Raw genomic sequence first — 19,529 nt, forward strand, 5'->3', positions numbered from 1 at the left:
AGGTGATACACAATTCCCAAGTAGGAGATACAAGACATACAGAAGTGTTAGGGGTGGAGTCTGTGAATGGGCTGGTACCTCATTAATGGTAGTATTAGGAGGTAATTACAAAAAGCCCATGTTGGGAACTAGGCTCTTTTTGCTAGAGGACTTTGCCACCTCCTCTGAACAGTCCTCTGAACCTCTTTATCTTCCCTGAATAAGCTGTGGAAGTCCAAGGCTCCTCAGCTGAACACTGCTTTGGCGCTTCTGTACTATCTTTAAAAATATGTGATTATTCTGTTATACTACACTATTTTACGTTACTACTTTACGCTATCATGGCATTGATTCATTTGTCAGTGGCAAGAGGTCCAAACCAATCCAGTAAAGGTTTGAAAGAGCTATTTTTAATTTAAAAAGAAACAATGTACTGAAAGTTGCTTCTGAAAAGAACTGTGTCTTTTAACACTGCACAGTCACCCTTCAGCCAAAGTAGGCAGCCATACACAGACGCGTCTCAGACCAATATCTATACAACCAGCAGTGAGCCACATCACCTGAAGGCATAGTTTTGGTAACAAGAAAACAAGAAAGAGTTAGGGATGTAAACAGTAAATGTTTTCAAGTATACATAGCTTCTCTGATGGGATATTTCCGATGCAAATGTATGGTAGACTGAGGATTTTACAGTAACCGTATAACTAAGATAAGATTATTTATGCATGAATGCAGTATTACCATGCCAAAAAAAATTAACAATGAATTAATTCCCTTGCCTTCTGCTTTAAAGAACCAGGTCACAGCCTTGTCAGACGTTTCTGACTGCTGATGCCAGTGCCCCATGGACCAAGCTGCCTCAACCTAAACAAAGACTTCCAGGACAGCTGTGACTTCTGAAATTATCTAAACCTTAAGTATATTGAAGACCTGATGAAATCAGGTACTCAAATCTCCTCTCTACTTTCATCAGTTCTAGGCTCCAAAATGCCCTGTTATATATGCTATCATGCCATCACCACTAAATAATATGTTGTGCACCGTATGCATGGTATTTGCACATGGAAGGAAGCAAAGATCACAGTGCATCAGCATGTGGTAATTTGTTTATCCTTTTAAAGAGGTTCTATGATGCCCCCCAGAAAAGTTTTTTTTTTTTTTTAAAGACTCTTAATTGCCGGGGGGAGGGGGGGGGTGGCTTTATTCAAAGAGCATGAGGCACTCCATCTCGAATATAGAAGCAATGTGTCTTTGCCCAAAACAATATGCAGCATGAAGGAAATTCAACCTGACACTATTTCAAGACAGCAAAGACAAACTGATTTAGCAACTCTGACAGGCATTTATAAGAAAAATAAAATGTGAATCTAATTTCAACCTACTGTACTGAAATAATATGCAACATGTTTTGATGACATAAAATGAATATTTCATATATGAACAGCATCTCGTTTGGTAAAGAGATGCTTCCAGACAACATTGAGAGGTGATCCTCGGAGAAAAAGAATGCTTAATTGCTCTTTTTCTGTGAGCAGCCTAACAGTATAGTAACTTTTAGATGCTTATTGACTTCTTAACTGTTTTGCCAGATGTCAATATGTAAAAGTTTAGAAGTAAAAACCCTGACTGAATCTTTCTTTCTAATTAATGGTTGTATTGATCAGTTAGGATTTCCTCCTGGCTCATGTCACAAAAACCACTAGATTTCAGAAGAGTCTCTGCCAAAGACATATTTATACTTACAGCTTGCAAGTAAAAAACAAAGACTGAAATCTTCAGCATGCTAACAGCATCAGTTTTTAAAAGTGCATTGATAATGAACAGCCCAATGAACTAGGGCAAAGCTGCATATTTAAGGTCTCAGGAGCTTTTTGTTTTGTCTTGATTTACATTGAGTTTCAAGGTTCAGCAGTTTAACAGTCAGCATGGCCACATTTTCATTTCCTTCATTTCAAATATAGAAAAAAAAATCACAAGGTTACATCTCAAACAAGAAATCAGTCCCAGATTCAATCTGGCAGTTAACAAAGATGAGGAAAATATAGTCCAGCTGCGCTGAAGCAACAGCTGGAAAGTTTTGTTGAACTGTGTTACAAAATCTTTGCTCAGCCCTTGAAGTTGCACAATATCCCCTGGACCAAAAATATAAGCAATGAAAAAAATGAACATTATTTAAATGATACTGAATATTCAATAATGGTAATGACTTAAATATGAGAAGCGTTCTTTGATGTGTATTTCTGGGGAAATTGCATTTGTCCTTGACCTTTGCTTACTCATTATTTTGTCTACACATAATTAACACATTCATAATATCATATAAATGCCACTTATTGATACTGTCCCAAGGGCAACTAGTTATCTAGGAAGAACATGGACACATTAACATTTACTGACTCATTTAGCTTCTCTTCTGCATTAAACTGAAGAAATCCATTTGTCAAACCACATAGAAACGTATATTAAATAGGCAATATTTGACAAGGTAATGCTTTAAATTCTGTCAGACAATAGCAACATTAATTTAAAGGGACAGCCCCTAACGAGAATGTCAGCTTCTACTGCATCCGTTGGATACTAAGCTGCCATGTGATGTTTGCTGTTTAAGCACACAGAAATTCAGCTGATAACACCACGTTTCCATTGTATCGATAGGTTATAAATAGATTTAATTTCTGTATTTTTTTATCTCATCCTGAGAAGACCTAGTAAAAATACAAGTGAAGGTGCCAAATATATTGGATCAAATCTCCAAATTTATCTTCAGTAAACAAAAAAAAGAGTAACATATTGCCTCCGAGGCACCTAAGTTCCACTGGGTTTGACACCATTCAAAAGTTCACATATCTACTCACGTTATGCAGTATCTTCTCACCTATAAATTTCACTGTTCTGTGAGATGTGGAATACTTTCCTGTAGAAAGGCCAAAACCAAGAACCTGGCAACGAGGGGTAAGAAGAATCAATAATAATCTTTCATTCTCCTCTCTTATCCTCAAAACAGTCTCCATTATTTATTAACACAACTAAATATTCGGGGCCACTTAAGATTATTTTGAGCATTTTGTTCCCTGTACTTGAATTTTATCTGGAAATTATTTTATAAGACTTTTGTAACAAATATCTGGTGAAACACATGTCAGCACTTTGGCAAGAGTTGCAAATTTTTAGTAAGCTTGAGTTAAATTTAAAATGGAAATTGGATTAATTAATTACTTGAGATGGAACAAGAGCATGATTTCAGCAAACGACTAAAATGAAACAAAGCAAAAAGCAAAAACTGGCCTGATTCCAGCAAGAATAAGTAGACTCTGCGTTTCCAACATGACACAAAACTTACTGTGTTAGTTTCTAGAGAACAAAAAGCAGGCAGGAGAGAGATCTAACTATTCCACTCCCAGTAGGCCAAAGGAGACCATTTTGCTGATGAGCTGGGATACCTGTTAGGCCTCAAGAGCAACATCATCATCTGAAAAGTGTGAGCACACAGAGTCCATCTCCTGATGCCAGGACTGGCCCTTTTCTTCTCTATGAAGTTTTTTCAATGCATATTTCAATAAACATTCTCGTCCTCAATTTTACTATGTTTTTTGTAACTCATCATTCTCATTCTTCCCATTCAGGAACGGTTCCTGAACCAAAGACGATGCTTCAGTTATAGAAATCTATCTGCATCCTATCTATGTAAGTTAGGCTACGGTATGGCTCTTAATAATTTGAGTTAAAAGTATCAGTGCCCTTACTGCTTCCATGCCAGGCTCTTTCTTTTCAACAAAAAATATGGAATAAAAGAGTAAGAAAGTACCTGCTAAGTATATAAGGAATATATTGCATGGGGCTCCAACAGGGAAAAAAAATGAATAAAGCAAGTAACGGCTACGAGCTTTTCATTTTGTTCTTTAAAATACAAGAAGGACCAGAAATAAAATATAGCCTAAGTAACGAAGAAGCAGGCGATATAATGAATCAATAAACAAAGTTAACAAACAAGCAAAACAGTATTCTAGTGGAGACCTTGCTGATAGATCCCATTGGAATATATCCTGAGTATTTCAGCTTTTAAAAAAAAACCCATAGAGCAGCCTTTGAGCAAATCATGGATTTTTTTCCTGCTAATATTAATTTAAAATATGTAAATGTATTCGCGAGCTAGATGTGGATGGTGACTGTTAAACTTACAGAATAGTGAGCACTGAAGACAATAGTTGCAAATACACAAAAGAAAAGTTTTCAAATTTGATTTTTCTAAGTGCACCATGGAAACTTTTATCTAAGCATGATCGTGTTCAGATGAAGAAACATAACAGGAAAGTTTTACCCTCCTTTCTGTTTGTGTAACAAAGGGTAGAATTTTCCCTGTGTGTTTTATCAAAACAGTTTAAAGTAGGAGTATACATACAAATAAACCCATAAATTCCTCACAAGTTAGAAATCACCCATTTCAAACTCTGCAATTTGTAGCAGGTTCCATTTCGGGGGAGAGTGGTGAAAGAAAGGCTAATCTGAAGATGATCTGAAATAAAACAAAAATGGACCAACTTCATGATTTGCCCAGATCTCTCTAAGATATTCTTCTCTTCTGACAGGAGCTGCACAGAAAATACATCTGGCAGTGTCCAACGCCTCTGACAAGTTAGTGACAGTTGACGGATGGATCAGACCCAATATCTGGAATACAAAATGATAAGGTTCAAAAAAGAAGGAAATGAGTGACAGTGGCTAAGGAGACTAAAGGACAGAGGACTCTCCGCAGCAGACGGCTGAATCTCCTTTTTCTTCATTAAGAGGATAATGATTGGATTGACAACAATAGGAATGCATTTTCAGCAGTAAGTACTGGTGTTAAAAAAACTTCTATAGTGTTTTTCTACTTGTTAGTTCTGTTATTAACACATGAAATGTATTTGAAACTTCATGAAACTTACTGTAAAAAAATGGTAACAAGCATTTGAGTCAACATACTATCACGTTTGTTTAAAACACTGGGCTGGAAATGCTCTCCTACATCAGAAACCCAACCCGTCATACCAAAGGCACACTATCACTTTACTCCCTTCTTAAACCTATCAAGGTCAGCTCAAAGGCAGCTTTAGGATTTCTAAGCATGTTCAGATTCAGAAAAGGACAGGAAAGTGTTTAGACATATAATATGACTCAAAGGGTAAAAGGATAAAAAGAGAGAAAAAAAGTATTTTAGGTCAAAACATATTTCCTGCTATGAATTTATAATAATTCCGCATGTTTTATCATTAATAAAGATAAACAAATGGACAATGGCTTGTGAATTAATTCTCAAGAGTGTCATATTTGATTGACGTTTTCCATTGGAAAAAGAAGTTTCTCAAAGGAAAGTTTCAAAAAAGCCACGCTATGGACTACGACACATCTTTTTTTATTAATGCATCAACTTCCTCTCCCTAACGCCCAGCATAATTCTACTGTTTCTTCCATGCTTCTATTTTTAGCTAATATATTTCACCATTTACACAGCAAGCGGAATATGAGGAGCCATCCAAAATGGACTCACATTTCCTGTTTGGTTTTCAACATACTTATTCTACTTTCTTCCACATCCTGCTTACACAAATGACACCCTTCCTACAAACTAGTCTGCAAGCACACAGTACCATAGAGCAGTCAAAACACGGATGATCATTTATCTGCCTCTCCTTCTCCTATTTACTTTCTTAGCCTCCATTTTCCTTTTCTTCTCTGCCTGCACAACCTTTGGGTCAGTAACTTTTAATATTTTTACTTTTGTATTGTCTCACAGCCTGGCAGGTGTGAGGGGAAACACATCCATACTAGTGGTATTATTAGTTTATAACCTTTACAAAAATTATACAGAAATATGCTTTTCGAAACCAAAGTACCCTTAGGATAGCTGGCCGGTTTAGTTCACAAAGCCTTATGGCAACTTCCTCCCCTCCTTTTCAGATTATATGTTTTCAGAAAGGGTTCTTTTTTTCCTACAAAAGAATCCAAATAACCTGAAAACAAGCAAAAAGAAAAAAAAGGAAAAAAAGAGTTTGGGTATAGAGCGGGAAGGAAGGAGGATGAAGGTGAAGCAAGTTATTTTTCCTGGTCCCATGTTTATTCTGCGGGAAATCAGTACAATTCAGAGATTTTTTTCCCTAACCAAACACCTAAGTCAGCTCATGTTCATCTGAAACTCAGTTTACTTTAGGAAAGCTAAAGAAATAAAGTAGTCTATCAGTTAGTTAAATTGTTTGGCCCTGATCCTGTAAGTGCTTATATACATGCTTAATTTCATTGCAGTCTTAGAGCCAAAGCCTTAGTCAGTTAAGTGACTAGAAAAGAAAACTCATGAAGCAGCCTTTTCAGCTGAAAGGAAGGTGTCATTTCAGTACTGGAAAAGGAGACCATCTGACAGATGACAGAATCACACGCTCAGGTGGAAGGGACCTCACTGGAGGGTTTCTAGTCCAGCCTGTGCTCAAGGCAGTGTCAACGCTGAATTCTCACCAGGTTGCTTAAGGCTTAAGGCTTGCTTAATTATCTTCATAGTGATTTTTTTTTCTTCCTTATATTCAGCTGGAACGTCCCTATGACCTACTGGCTATGATCCGGCCCAGAAGGCTGTTAAGCCTTCAACACCGACGGGGTGCACTGCTGACCCATGTTTAGCCTAGTCCACCAGGACCCCCAAGTCCTTTTCAGCAAAGCTGCTAAAATACAGATGTAGAAACGCAGAAAATGCAGACGTATAGATAACACATATAAGATACAAGAAATACATCTATATGAGTAGAAATATTGATAATATTCATTATCTCTGTCCTTATTAAAAGTGGACTGCAATGGAGAAACACATTCTTCTAGTCCATGGAATTTAATCAGTTACTAGAATTAGATATTGTCAGAGTAATTATAAAGGTTTATCTGCAACTGGATTTAGATATTATACAATATTTTAAATTTTATGCAATACCGATAGACTACATTACATTAGTAGAGATATTATCAGGGCTTTCTATGAGATTGCTTATGCCTGCCTACTCATTATGTTTTAGATGGCTAAATCATATTTGATTACATTTTCAAAAATGCATTTTAAATCCCCATTATTGGTAGTTTTAAAGTAAGTTTTAAGAGAGGCTACTCATCCTGACCATTTCAATACCCAGGAACCTATGTCACTAGGGAAGGACTAGTCCAAAACAGCAACATAGGTACAAAAATAACTGTGCCTGTTTTAAGCATAAGACAGAGCCATTATGCAATCCATGGGGGATAAGAAAAGAAGTCAGCATTAAAATTTCTCCACTGTCATAAATTTTTTATTATTTTGAGTAGCTCATTAGCCCAAAATTCAAAGAATTTGGGTAGAGCTTACTAGAAACTTAAATGCCTAAGTATCTGTGTCTCTGACCACCTCTCCACATGTGTCTCAGTTCATCTCTAACAGCATACTGCTAGCTCACAGGCCTTCCATAAGGATAATTAAAGAGCTGAAATTTTAAGTCCATTCAGAGACTTAAATAATAAGTAATAAGGGTTTAAAAAGTTGACCAAGTTATATAGAAACGACTTCTTTCAGAATTCAGAACTTCAAAAAGTATTTTCTCCTGCTTAGCTTAGCTATGGCCTCGCCTAAGTTTTGGGAGCCTTATTCAAAAGTCACGCTGACAGACAGTATCTGTGATTTCAGACTGGGGCAATTTGTGCAGGATTTTATAAATCCTCGAAGATCATTCCCCCAGCTTGTTGTTGTTGTTGTTGTTGTTGTTGTTGTTGAGTAGACTCATAGAGCCTTAACTGCTTTGCAAGATTTGTGCCACTGTAATGTATGGAACTGACATTTTAGGGCTGCCAGAGATGTAGCTAGATGATCCAGAACTGCAAGTACCATTTTAAAATGTGACCCTGAAGTTTATTTTTGACAGATGGATTTTCCAGGTATAGAACTGTGTTATCTCTGTAATATCTGAACTCAATTTAAGTTTGATCTATAAGATTATTTTCATTGTAACCCCTTTGGACACTTGCAGCAACAATATTTCCCTTCTCCCTACACGAATCTAATTTGCTCTTGCACTGCAACTCTGCTTAGAAAGCTGTTTAGTGGCAATGTTTCAGAAATATGAATCAAATTTTGTTGAGAGAAATAAAATTAGCTATCCAGGAAAAGATAATCTACTTTTCTAGGGGATTTTAGGTAATGCTTCTAAACTACAACAATAATCATAATAATAAAATGGTTCTGAGATACAGTGTGTGCTGGTAGCAAACAGGCTATCAGAGCTAGCCTTGCTGTCTCTGAATTCACTGAAAATGACTGGGATCGTTAGCTGGTCCACAAAACCAGCCATAAAACTATACACTTGCACCAAACATCTTGGAAGTTCCTGAGATAAGAAAGAGAGGGGAAGATGGCAGCATAAAAGCAGAGGGTTTGGCCCTCTGTTTGTTTTTGATTCTGTAAACACTCTGCCGCCTGGTTAGTTGCTTTTAAAGGACGATTTGAAGGATCTTGTTGTCTCTTTTCAAGGTGCACGATATATTTCAGTTACATTTTTCACAGCTGGAAACAAAACCATATAACATTAGGCACATGTAGACCAAAGGCGGTGTGAGGGCAACAGGAGAAGTTAGTCCAGGTAGGATTCGAGGCTAAGGAAATGTTGCCTCCTACAGCCATTCAGAGCTAGCTGGAGTTTCGCTATGTGGCACTGCACTTCCCAGGTGGTTAGGGGCTTGCTGTTTCCAATCCAGCAAAACTCACAACCTCTCCAAGACTGCTCATATGCTTACACTTACGGATCTGATCAAATACTATGTGGAAACGTATGCACTTTGCAGAGTCACAGAATATAACATGAAGTACAAGCGGTCTTCTTTAGGCAGCAGAGGCAGCCTCCTGCCTCCACAGAACCTCATCGGCAAGGAGGAACTTCCTTGGAGAGCAGCAGAAGACCTGAACTAGCCACTAACCAACCACTGAACTAACCACTGCCAGTCCCTGACCTTCTGAAGCAACAGGAAGTCTCGTTAGCAGCCGAGCTCCACAACAGTTTTTGTTTTTGCAAGTGTTCCTTGAGTTGTGATGACACAGGCGAATTCTGTATCCGTAATCCAGTCCTCCACGGGACACAATTTACTTCAGCCTTCACCCCTGTTGTGAACTGCATGAGCTATCAAAGCAGTAAGTGACAGAAGAGCCAGGGCAGAGGGGGAAAGAATCAGGAGGAGGAGATCTTTCCTGACTCTGTGGGCATTTGCATATTTTCTTGCAAATGGTTTCTTGCCTTCTTTCGATGTTTTCTTGTGCTGCATGCTCTTCCTCCTTTTTTCAATCTCCTCTCTACTCTGCGACTTTTATGCTTTTCCTTCTCCTAAAGCAGAGAAAAGTCAGAGCCTGCAGATGTCTCAGTTTCTTTAAGTAGCTTCCCAACTCCTTTGCTGCTGTTCTTTGCACAGCTTAGAAGGAAACAGAGGACCTCAGAGACTTGTCTGTTTGGATAAATGTTTACAGAGAAGCAAATCTAAAGTAATTAAATAAACAGCAATACAAATATTGCACTTCTGTCCATTTATGCTAGCTATTGAGCAGTGGGCTCTCTCATATTTTGTTTGCACAGGAGCTGTGATGTATCACTTAATCTGCTGAAAGGGCTCTATTTATACAAGCCTAGATTGGTCAAAGGTGTGCTATTCAGCTGCACTGTAATCTCTCACTTACGTTGCATTGAACAAACCAGAAATATGTATTCCAGAGCTATTATCAGCATGTTTTGCCACATGCTGTCAAGTTTCTAACTTCAGTGGTCCAGAAGATTAAAGGAGAAAAACAGATGAGGCATTACAATCATGTGGCAGAGTCAGACTTTATACTTACACATTGTAAAAATACAGACTGATCTTGAAACTTGCTCCTCAAAGGAAAGGATCAAGCCTGAAACCAAACCAAAAAACAAAAACCCACCCTAAACTCCGTCTAAACAGAGATGGAGCCCAAACCAAGTTAATCTGTGACGCTAGCATAGCTCTGCACAGTGATGTGATTACAATACACTGAGCGCATGTTAGGACATGACCGTTTCCGTGTCTTAAATCAGAGAGTTGCAAACGTGCGTCCTTTAGAACGCGCTTTGCTTTTTAAGAGACCGTATCGGTTCTCATGTTTTGTATTCTGGAGATTTGCAACTCCTGCTCATACGTAAATCTGCTGGGAGTGCAGGTGACATGGTTTCTAGTGTTTCTTTCCTCCCAGGAAGCAGATGTGCGTGTATTTCCTAACTTTTCTGTATGCTGCAAAGGTGCTCTGGACTCCTGACTGATCTTCAAAATGATGCAGGTTCTTCTTAAACTTCAGGAGTGCAAGTCCAGAGCTACTAAAACCGGCTGATGTGCCCAACATGAGTAACGGCAGTATTTGTGAGTTGCCAAATTCTTCACATTTTCTTAAGTCGTCCCCCCCCCCCCCTTTTGGACCTCAGGCACAGTTTTGAGATGCTCTCCACTGCCAACCATTCCCCTCCATCTTTTTGTTTTCTTCAGGCATAGCTGCATGTTTAACTTCCAAGCTCTCGAGGGTGATTGAACCAATTACCAAACGTGCAGACAGTACAGTCAGCTCTCTACAATGCAGTGCTAAATAACTTCAGTTCACACTGAAGTTTCAAGAGGTGCTGATCAGCATGTCCTGCCTACAAACACCATCATCAGGTAAACCTATACTGATATTTAGAGCCAGTTTGCATGCCATCCCTCCCTAGCCCATCTTTCTTAGCTATGCCCTGCCTTACAGCATGCCCAGTAGTTTGGCAACTAAAAGCTATTAAGAATCGTTTCAGGAGTTGTGTTAATATCTGGTGGAGGGTGGCAAAATCAGAAAAGAGGTGTAAGAGCAAAATCAGGGGCGGGAAGATGTAGGGCTGTTAATTAGGCAAACTTGCTAGCCTTGAAGCACGCATGGCCAGGTGAGCTCTAAACACTCAGAACCAGCAGGAGCATTGCTGAGGATCACCAAGAGAGATGTATTGTTTAAAACAGCTTGTATGGGACTTAAAGCAGTGTAAAGACAAACCTAACGATTAGCCTAGACCATACTTTGAGAACTCTTTATTTGAAGATGATCAAATATCTCCTTGCAAGTATGCCTTTCCAATGGTAAAAATTAACAGTGATGGTGTATGGATTGTGACAGTTTTTGGACATATTGAACTCATGACCCCAAGTCCTCCATTGCACAGCGTCATATGATAAGATTTAGATAGATGAAACTTTACCAATTCAAATCCTTCTTCTCCTATGGTTACTGATTAAAAAGTAGTTTATATTAAAACAATTGCATCGTGTTCCCATAACTGCTAAAAAACTTCTTTTTTTGCTTTTGAAGGCATTTACAGTGAAGTAACTTTAAAAGCAAAAAATACTAGTCACAGCCAGTCGGCAGGGGGGCTACACTTTCAACATCCGTTTCAGAGATGAAGGAAATACAAACTTGTGACCTGCACACTTGTTGCAGAATACCTTCCATCACTGAGACCACAAGGTTTCCAGCCTCCATCTAGCTGAACAAGCGAAGCTGCGAATCCATTAATTTGTTGTGTGAGTTATGGTTCCCTGCAGCACCTTTTGTTCACTGTCAAGGTTCTGCAACAATGACGAATGCAGCTACATGCAGCCAAAAACTCTAGAATTTGATATACTAAATCATTCTAGATATTAAATGTCTCAGCAATAAGCCTAGCAAACGAATTCCTCTGGAGCCTGCACTTCTTGCTATACATGAGGCAGGAGGGACTCATGATATAGTTCCATATTGTTTCATGGAAAATTATGCAATTTGGTAGCATTGCCACTTACAGGAAAGAAACCAGATTCCTAAGAAAAACTGAGACAATTAATTTCTAGTGGCTACTAGAAGAGGCTGCAAATCTGCATGAAGAACTGAGGCACCTGAAGGCAGTTTGGGGCATTAAGAGCTGGATACTTGTTCCTCTTTTAACAGCAATAGCTGATACTTGCATATAAAATTTCCATTTACGCTAGTAAATAAACAAAAAAGACTGCAGTAAAATAAACAAAGAGGAGAACACGTTCAGAATGCTTAAAAAGCAAGATATGGGCAGGTTTTCAGATTTATTCTAATCAGCCTAACCTGTTAATCTTTTTTGTTTTTAAATCTCCTTCCTTCATCCATAGCATACTGAAGTCAACAGAACTGAATAAATTTAATCTCAACTGATTTGCTGAGAATATGTAGCTTTTCAAAGGACTCCCAACCAAAACAGATTAAGGAATGAAGAGGGTGGAACAATTGCTACTTCATTTTTAATTTCTCAAAATTACCATCAGATATAGTGGTTAACACGGGAAAGATTTTGCAGGCTTCATAAACAATGGAAGTATTACCCATTATCACACAAGTACAAATTAGTTTGACCTTTTCAGTTTTCTCATACTAGGCTTCCTTTTTTCCACTTGACTTGAGAAAATATTGAGTCAATCTATGTTCTGTGCTCTTCATTCTCAGATGTATTTGACTAGTGGTTTTTTTCCCCTACATCTGCAATTACGAGAAACACATCAAACATTGAATTCACCCAAGCAGTTCTTTCATTCAGAGCAGCACAGGTTACTAGCATGCCCCAGGAAATATGCCCATCTCTGCCTCCACACTACAATGAAGAAAATGTGTGATATATTCATTTAGTATTCATTGTAGAGTGTGCTGGCAAACACGATGAAAATCATAACCACAGAACTGTGATGGCTTGAAACAGAAATGTAAAGTAACTGTGCGTGAGTTGGCCATATCTGCTGTAGCCCTTCTTAATGTCTGTACCTGCAGGAGGCACTTGGTGACACAAGTATTTAGTTCAGCGCTGCGGACCACCCTGTGAAGAGCGGACTATCTTCTTATACCATTTTCTGCTTTTCCCAAGTAGAAGAGCTGAGAGTAGAAAGTCACTTTTTGCATGAAAAGAGCACAACAGGGCGCATTCGGGAGGGTTAAGAGGCAACCTCTGGCAGCAGAGATCAGAGGAGGGAGGATGCTCCAGCGTCCGCCCGCGCTGTCCCAGCCCTCCAGCCCCTGGTGGCTCCCATGGGGACGCGCCCACAGAAATCGCAGCTGGCAAAGCACCTGCTGATCTCTCTTGCCAGACTAACTCGTAGCCATCTGCAAAGGACATTTGGGAATGCCCCAGAAAACGTTCCTGCAAGTAGTCAAATAAGAAAACCGCACACTGTTCCAGGCAAACACCCCTCACGCCAAGCACCGCTCAGTACAGCTTCTCTACGTGAACTGCACGCTCCCGGCTTGCGCTCACCGATTTGCACAGAAGTTTAAAATCATTCTTCATCAGTAAGCAGCGCTTTCTAACAGTGAGTCGGACTACACTGGACCCAATAGAGGAATTCTGTTATTCTCTGGATCGCCTTGTATTGAAACCAAAGGAGTTGGGGAGGAGCAGAGAGAGGGTAACGCTGAGCAGGCTGCAAAAAATCATACCGATCGGCCAAAACGTTAGACCTGCCGCATGAGGCTGTACAAGTAAAGATGGATAACACTGAGCGTGAAAACAGTGTGAAAAAATGAGTTAAACTGAGAAAAAGAATGGCTTTGTGGATCGTCAAGACACTGCCGGAAGAATTGTCAGAATGTGAGAAAGGGGAAGAAATGATGCCTTTTTGCAACAATTCCTCAGAACTAAGAACCGTGAAAAACTACATCAGGGAAACTGTGTGATTGGGGGTACAGGCATAAACTGCAATAAGCACTTAAATTTCTGCAAATTGCCGTGACCTTCTTACAGGACCCGCTGCAGAGGAGCATGTCCCCAAGACTCGAGGGACCTGTGGGAGCAGACCTGCAGCGTGGGCAGAGCTGAATGTCTGTGGGTGCTATATCAACTGCACGATGTTTCCTTGCTCTACATGACATTACTTCCTCTTCAAAATAGGGAGCGACAGAAGGAGAGATGCACTGAAACCCTTTTGTTACCTCCTCTGAATACTGTATGTGCTGTGCTGGACGTGCAAGTGATTTCCAGACAGACCCATGCCTATTTAATATGCATCCCTAAGAAAACTGCAAGACCCACAAACCAACCGCGCTGCAAATGCCATGAGATGCATTCGCCAAAGAACAGACAAGCCGAGGGTTGCTCTCGCCCCGCTGGCGGTGCAGGTTCGTTACGTGCAACACGCATTGAATGCTGCCACCCTGTGGGACAGGCGTCACCCATGTGTATGCAGATCCCATTCCTGCATGCTCTACTGAGCTCCTGCATGATCAAGAGGACACCAGTGTTCGGAAAATCGTGGTTTTTAGGGTTTTTTTTTTTTTGAGAAAAGTCCAAATGAGCTGTTTCCAGATAAGTATAACACACTGAAAGATGTACATACAAAATACATGCAAAATTATTCTGGAGTAACAGAACATTTATATACATGCCTTGAGAAAAAAAAAAAAACAGGTTATTTGTTATTCAAATGTGGCCAGAATAAGAACAAATATTGTAATGCAAAATTATCTGCATGTCAAAGTCATCAGTCATCTGATGTATTTACATAATTCATATTTACTTGCATATATCAAAGCCTGGGCTGAAATCCCATTTTGTATGTTGCTAAGAACCGCTTCTGTTTGAAATTACTTTTCTACTGTACTTAGTACTTCATTCATTTCTACTTCTAGCTATACATGCACAACAGAGGGCATTATACATCTCCCTAATTGAGCAACACAGATCAATTAAATATGAAAAGTCATTCTTGGACGAAAACCCTCTTAGGCAAATGTTCTGCTCTTATGCTAAGTAACTCTTTTTAAAGCAAGGAGTCGAGTGCTGTTCAGAAGCTTTTTTCAAAAGACCAGGAGACAAAGACCAAGAAGATTCATTCATTCATTCATGACAAGAGGATTCAGAGCTCTTGCCTCCATTTTACAAGAGCAGTCTAGTTGTGATAAAAAAATTATTATTTGATGAAAGCTATTCAGTGTTCTATACGGGAGGTGAAGAACTCTTCGTCCGCTTAGGGCTGAATAAACCTTTCAAACACATTTTGTGGGTCACTCCATTAACACGAAGTTCAGTGTTATCAAATAATATCATGGGAAAAGAAAATCATTTGAAAGGAATTCATGCATCATTTGTAGGTAGGTCTTCAGCTACAGGTTCCTCATGCCTATACTATATAAAATGTAGTGGGGTCCCACCTCAGGTCACACCGAAAAGATCCAGTGCATCAGCTCAATAAATCGATACATAATTCACACTCCAGAAACCAAGGCTTTACCAGGTGGACTATGATACCTCTGACAGAAGCTCAGCATCATGACAGATAGAAGGGAAGTTTATTTTGCTGTTGACTCACGGATACATGTTCTTCACTAATATACAATACTGTTCTATAAAATATTATTGGCTTAACTGTAGGTTTGTACCAGGTTTAAGTTAACAGAATCTGGCTCAAATATGAGCCTAATAATATTAATCCAAGGAACAGAAACATGCCTGACAGCAACCTCCACAGTTTACGGGTTTCTCAAACACAAAACGTCAGCCTTAGCTCATCCGTTGTGAGCAAGGGTAGGGGTTGACTGTCCAAAGGAGCAGGAGAAGAGATGATGGCTCAGCAAAAGAAGGGCATGGAGGAAGGATGACTAAACCCTAGGAAAGGGCTTGAGCACAATTCCCTTTTTGCACAGATTACTCATTAACAGGGCCAAGGAAGGGGGAAATAGCTCAAATCGTGGCTATGGAGCAAAGTGGGGAAAGATCTCTGCACAAGCTTCTTCAGCTATAACTAAAAAGAAGTAAAAATGGAAGATCAGAATCATGAATATATCACCACTGAGCGGGGGGAAACAATATTTGCTGCATATTCTAAGCAATTCTGTGGACTTTCACAGATAGCTAGTTGGGCTTTCACACTCCCATTATTGGAAGCATAGAAATGGAAATATGTTTAATTGTTTGAGTATTACGTTATTTGTAAGTCTTCCCAAATAATACTCTGTTATCTGCATAAGAAGAGTTTAATAAACCATGCACTTAAAAATTTGATTAAAAAAGAAATACTTGTAGGTTATTGCTATTCAGTACTCGAAGATTAAATTATATTCACAATACAGATTTTTTTCCATCACAAACACAAAGTATGCTATTTGTTCCTTTTCTCGGTCTTCTAATTGACTAAAATGACCTGTTAAACCTTTTGTAAATTGGGCTTAAACATGGAATCTCTTCATTGGCTAAATATTTTACGTAGATAAACTATAAACACAGATTTTGTCTAAAGCCTAAAAAGAGTAGGCTCTGAGTACAAAGAGAAGGTCTGGTACAGTGCAGAGATGAGTAAATCAATCTGGAGCTACAAGAAGCTCCAGACTAGCTTGTCTTCTAACAGCTATGAAATTGCACTTACAGTTGGTAACAGTTCCAACAAGAACGTGTTTGGTCTAAGATCCCATCTGTTTCCCTCACTTGGCCCGTGGTGGCATCAAGCAAGTCCCAGCAGGTCTGGCAACTTCCATTTTGCCGGTTACAGTCCCCCAGCCCCTTATATGCTGTCTCCAGCACATCGGTCATCTCAGAAGTATGTTAATTCAGGAAAGTTCAGGACGTGCAGGTGCTGACCAGATCAGAAGTTAAACAGCTCCCTGGGAAGGCTCTGGGAAGGTGCAGGACCCTATCGGAGTGGGTGAAGGGACCAAACTTCGGACCGTGCCACTCACGAGCAAGCATGGCGAAGCGGGGCAAGGGAGAAGAGTCACCACTCGAGGGAGTGCAGTCATGTTGCCCTCCTGGGTTAACAAAACCGGGAAAGGCCAAGGCTGAGAGTGGCTCTGTCACCCACATCTTGTTCTGCAAACAAGAAGGGAGGAGGCACGCGCAAGACGGTTGACAAGGACTCTCTCCAGAGTCTTACTGAAGCCTAGTTCAAAGCCTCTGGAAAAGCAAAAAGGAGAAAAAGATGGTAAAGTACCATCACGGTAAGGTTTATTTGCCGTTCTCCCTGCAGGTCTGTTTTCACCAAGTTCCCACTGTATCACTCTAGTAGCCCTGGTGGAGATCTGAGTCTTGTCAACTGACTTTCCTCCCAGGAAGGTACTCCTCAGGAATATTTATTTTTCAAAAGTCTCATTGTGACCAAAAATTGTAAAATTAACATGAGTGGATCCTAATAAAAAGCGTACCTTGCCTTCTTTTAAACTTTAGTATAATGCATCTTAGGAGACTGAGGTACTGGAAACAGAAAAATATTTACTCATTTATTCATTAATAAAGATGCCTAGCTGTATCTGAGATATCTCCAGCCAACTTTCAAGTAATACAGCATCATCTGCTGATCAACTGGGAGCTTATGGAAGAATTAATATAAGAAATAACTGTTGTAGCACCACATTTTGCATATTGTGGGTTATTCTTGAGTCCCCAAGACATGGTTTTTCTTCATGTGGAATAATACAGTAAGTTTATCACTTACCTTACTTTAGTCCACAAACCAATATATCTACATTGTAGTTAGATTCCTGAACAAAAATCCTAATTTACATCGCAGAGTCAAAACTTGCTCCTTATGCTTTGCGTCCTACATATGAATTATGCATTTGGATTATGAGATCACTAGATTAGTTGTTTTTCAAAAGCTTTGACCCTGCTGGTCCTGAAGGTCTGGCTTCCAGTGATTTAACCCAGCAATTCAAAACCAATCTTTCTTTTTCTTGGTGTCATGCTGAAACAGATTTTTATCCTGGAGATTAAGATAAAAAGTGACTGCTTGTATCTAGGGAAAAGCAAAGAATGAAGTTATTTCCCCGAGTCCAACATATACAGTACGGTAAACACTGTCTGGTGTAGAAAATACTGTTGTCCTCGTTCATAATGAATTGTGAACCTTGTTTATACTAAGACTGTAAGTAGATTTGGCAAAAGAATTTTTTGTTTTAATATTGCCATTTTTGGTGCATGATTGTAGGGGACAGGGAATAGTTATGTACTTTCATGAAACATTAAATCGGCTAGATGTCATCATTATGTATTATTTGCTTTGCTAATAATAAAAAGAATGAATCACTACTGTCATGATATACATATTTATATTTGAGTAACCATTGTAGCAGGTAACAGCAAAGATGTGTGCAAGTTTAAATCTTGGCAGCACGCCTAGATTAGAGCTTCAAAGTTGACATTTTGTGGATTTCATGTGATTCATGTTACTTTTCTGTGTTTGTGATTACCTTCCTGTCAGGGACTGGGCATCACTCATGCAGCAATAAGCAGACTACAATTTCTGTATTTGAAGGCAAATTCCCAACTGTTGCACCAAATGCTGTTCCAAATTAGCCCCGTTTTCTGTATAAGACAAGGTCTGAATAACAGATCACAAGCAAAATCAGAACGAGTACATAAACAGCTTTTACAGGGACGTTATCAGGTCAATTTAGGCCAGAGACGTAGGTTCGGGAAGAAAACCCAGACTCGCTCTAATCTAACATCACTAAAAATAGACTGTGATGATTTATGAACTTTCAAACACAGCAGAGTATTTTTAGGCAACAGAGTTTTTTGCAATGTTTGCAGCAGCCCAAGAACGGCAGCGCTGCGATAGCGGGGCTGCGTCTTCCCGGGGTGCAGGGTGGGCTGCACATTGCGACAGCTGCGCCAACCTGCAACTCGGATGGAGACGAGCCACTGCCAGATTTTCCTTCCCTAATGCTTAACGCATGCAAAATTCAGCAAGACCAAGAGGAGGAAAAAAAAAAAAAAAAAAAAAAGCTCAGCAATGGTCTAGCTATCTTGTGGTTATTACCCTCCCTCCAGCTTTGCCTTGTCTTTACTTCTGATCTTTTTTAATCACGCAAACTACACAGATCTGCCAAAGCCGATCCCTAGAATCAAGTGAAATCAATTACCTGGGAGCAGAACCTCTACCAAATTATTCTGAAGTTCCACATCTGTGGTAGAAATTGTAGAGGAGATCAACAACTACACAAGTTTCCGAGGTGTCACTGATAAGGTAACACATGTGTGTGTTGTAAATCGAGGAAATTTTAATCCCACTAAACTGTAAGGGCTGCGAATCAGAGCTCAACGGCAACGAGAAGCCCTTCTCGACAGGGAGGAGACGGGAGCTCGGACCGGGCGCTCGCGCCCAGGCCCCGCGCAGCAGCCCCCTCGCCCGCAGCCCCGGGGTTTCTGTCTCTAGAACAACTGCTTCTCAGCCGACAGGTAAAAACCAGCATTCGGGAAACAAACAAGGAGGGATTAACGCTAGAAATAGGGAACCGACCACGGCGAAGGGTGGCTCAAATCTCAAAGACCTGCTGTCCTGCGGCGCCGTCCGCCGCCTCCCGGGAAGGTGCTGGGGAGCAGCACGAGCAATGCACAACCGCACCGGCTGCATAAACTTAGGGTTAAAAGGAAACGTCATTTTATCACGTTTAGGGTTTGCATGCTAAGGTAAAAGTCAGGCTTTTTAGAAGCAAAGGAAAGCTTTTCCTCTGCGGTCATTCCCATTGAAAACACAAGTATCTTCATCAGTTAGGACACCGCGAGCTTCGAAGTCTC

At 39.9% G+C, this 19,529-nt stretch overlaps 1 protein-coding gene across 2 annotated transcripts in view; it reads right to left on the reverse strand.

The window, feature by feature from the left end:
- LOC104153249 (contactin-4) overlaps positions 1 to 19,529 on the reverse strand; it is a 382,470-nt gene that overhangs the window by 362,140 nt on the left and 801 nt on the right. The gene's annotated exons all lie outside the window — the stretch shown is intronic.

Source organism: Struthio camelus, chromosome 14 (genome assembly GCF_040807025.1).
Source record: "Struthio camelus isolate bStrCam1 chromosome 14, bStrCam1.hap1, whole genome shotgun sequence".
Taxonomy (NCBI): Eukaryota; Metazoa; Chordata; class Aves; order Struthioniformes; family Struthionidae; genus Struthio; species Struthio camelus.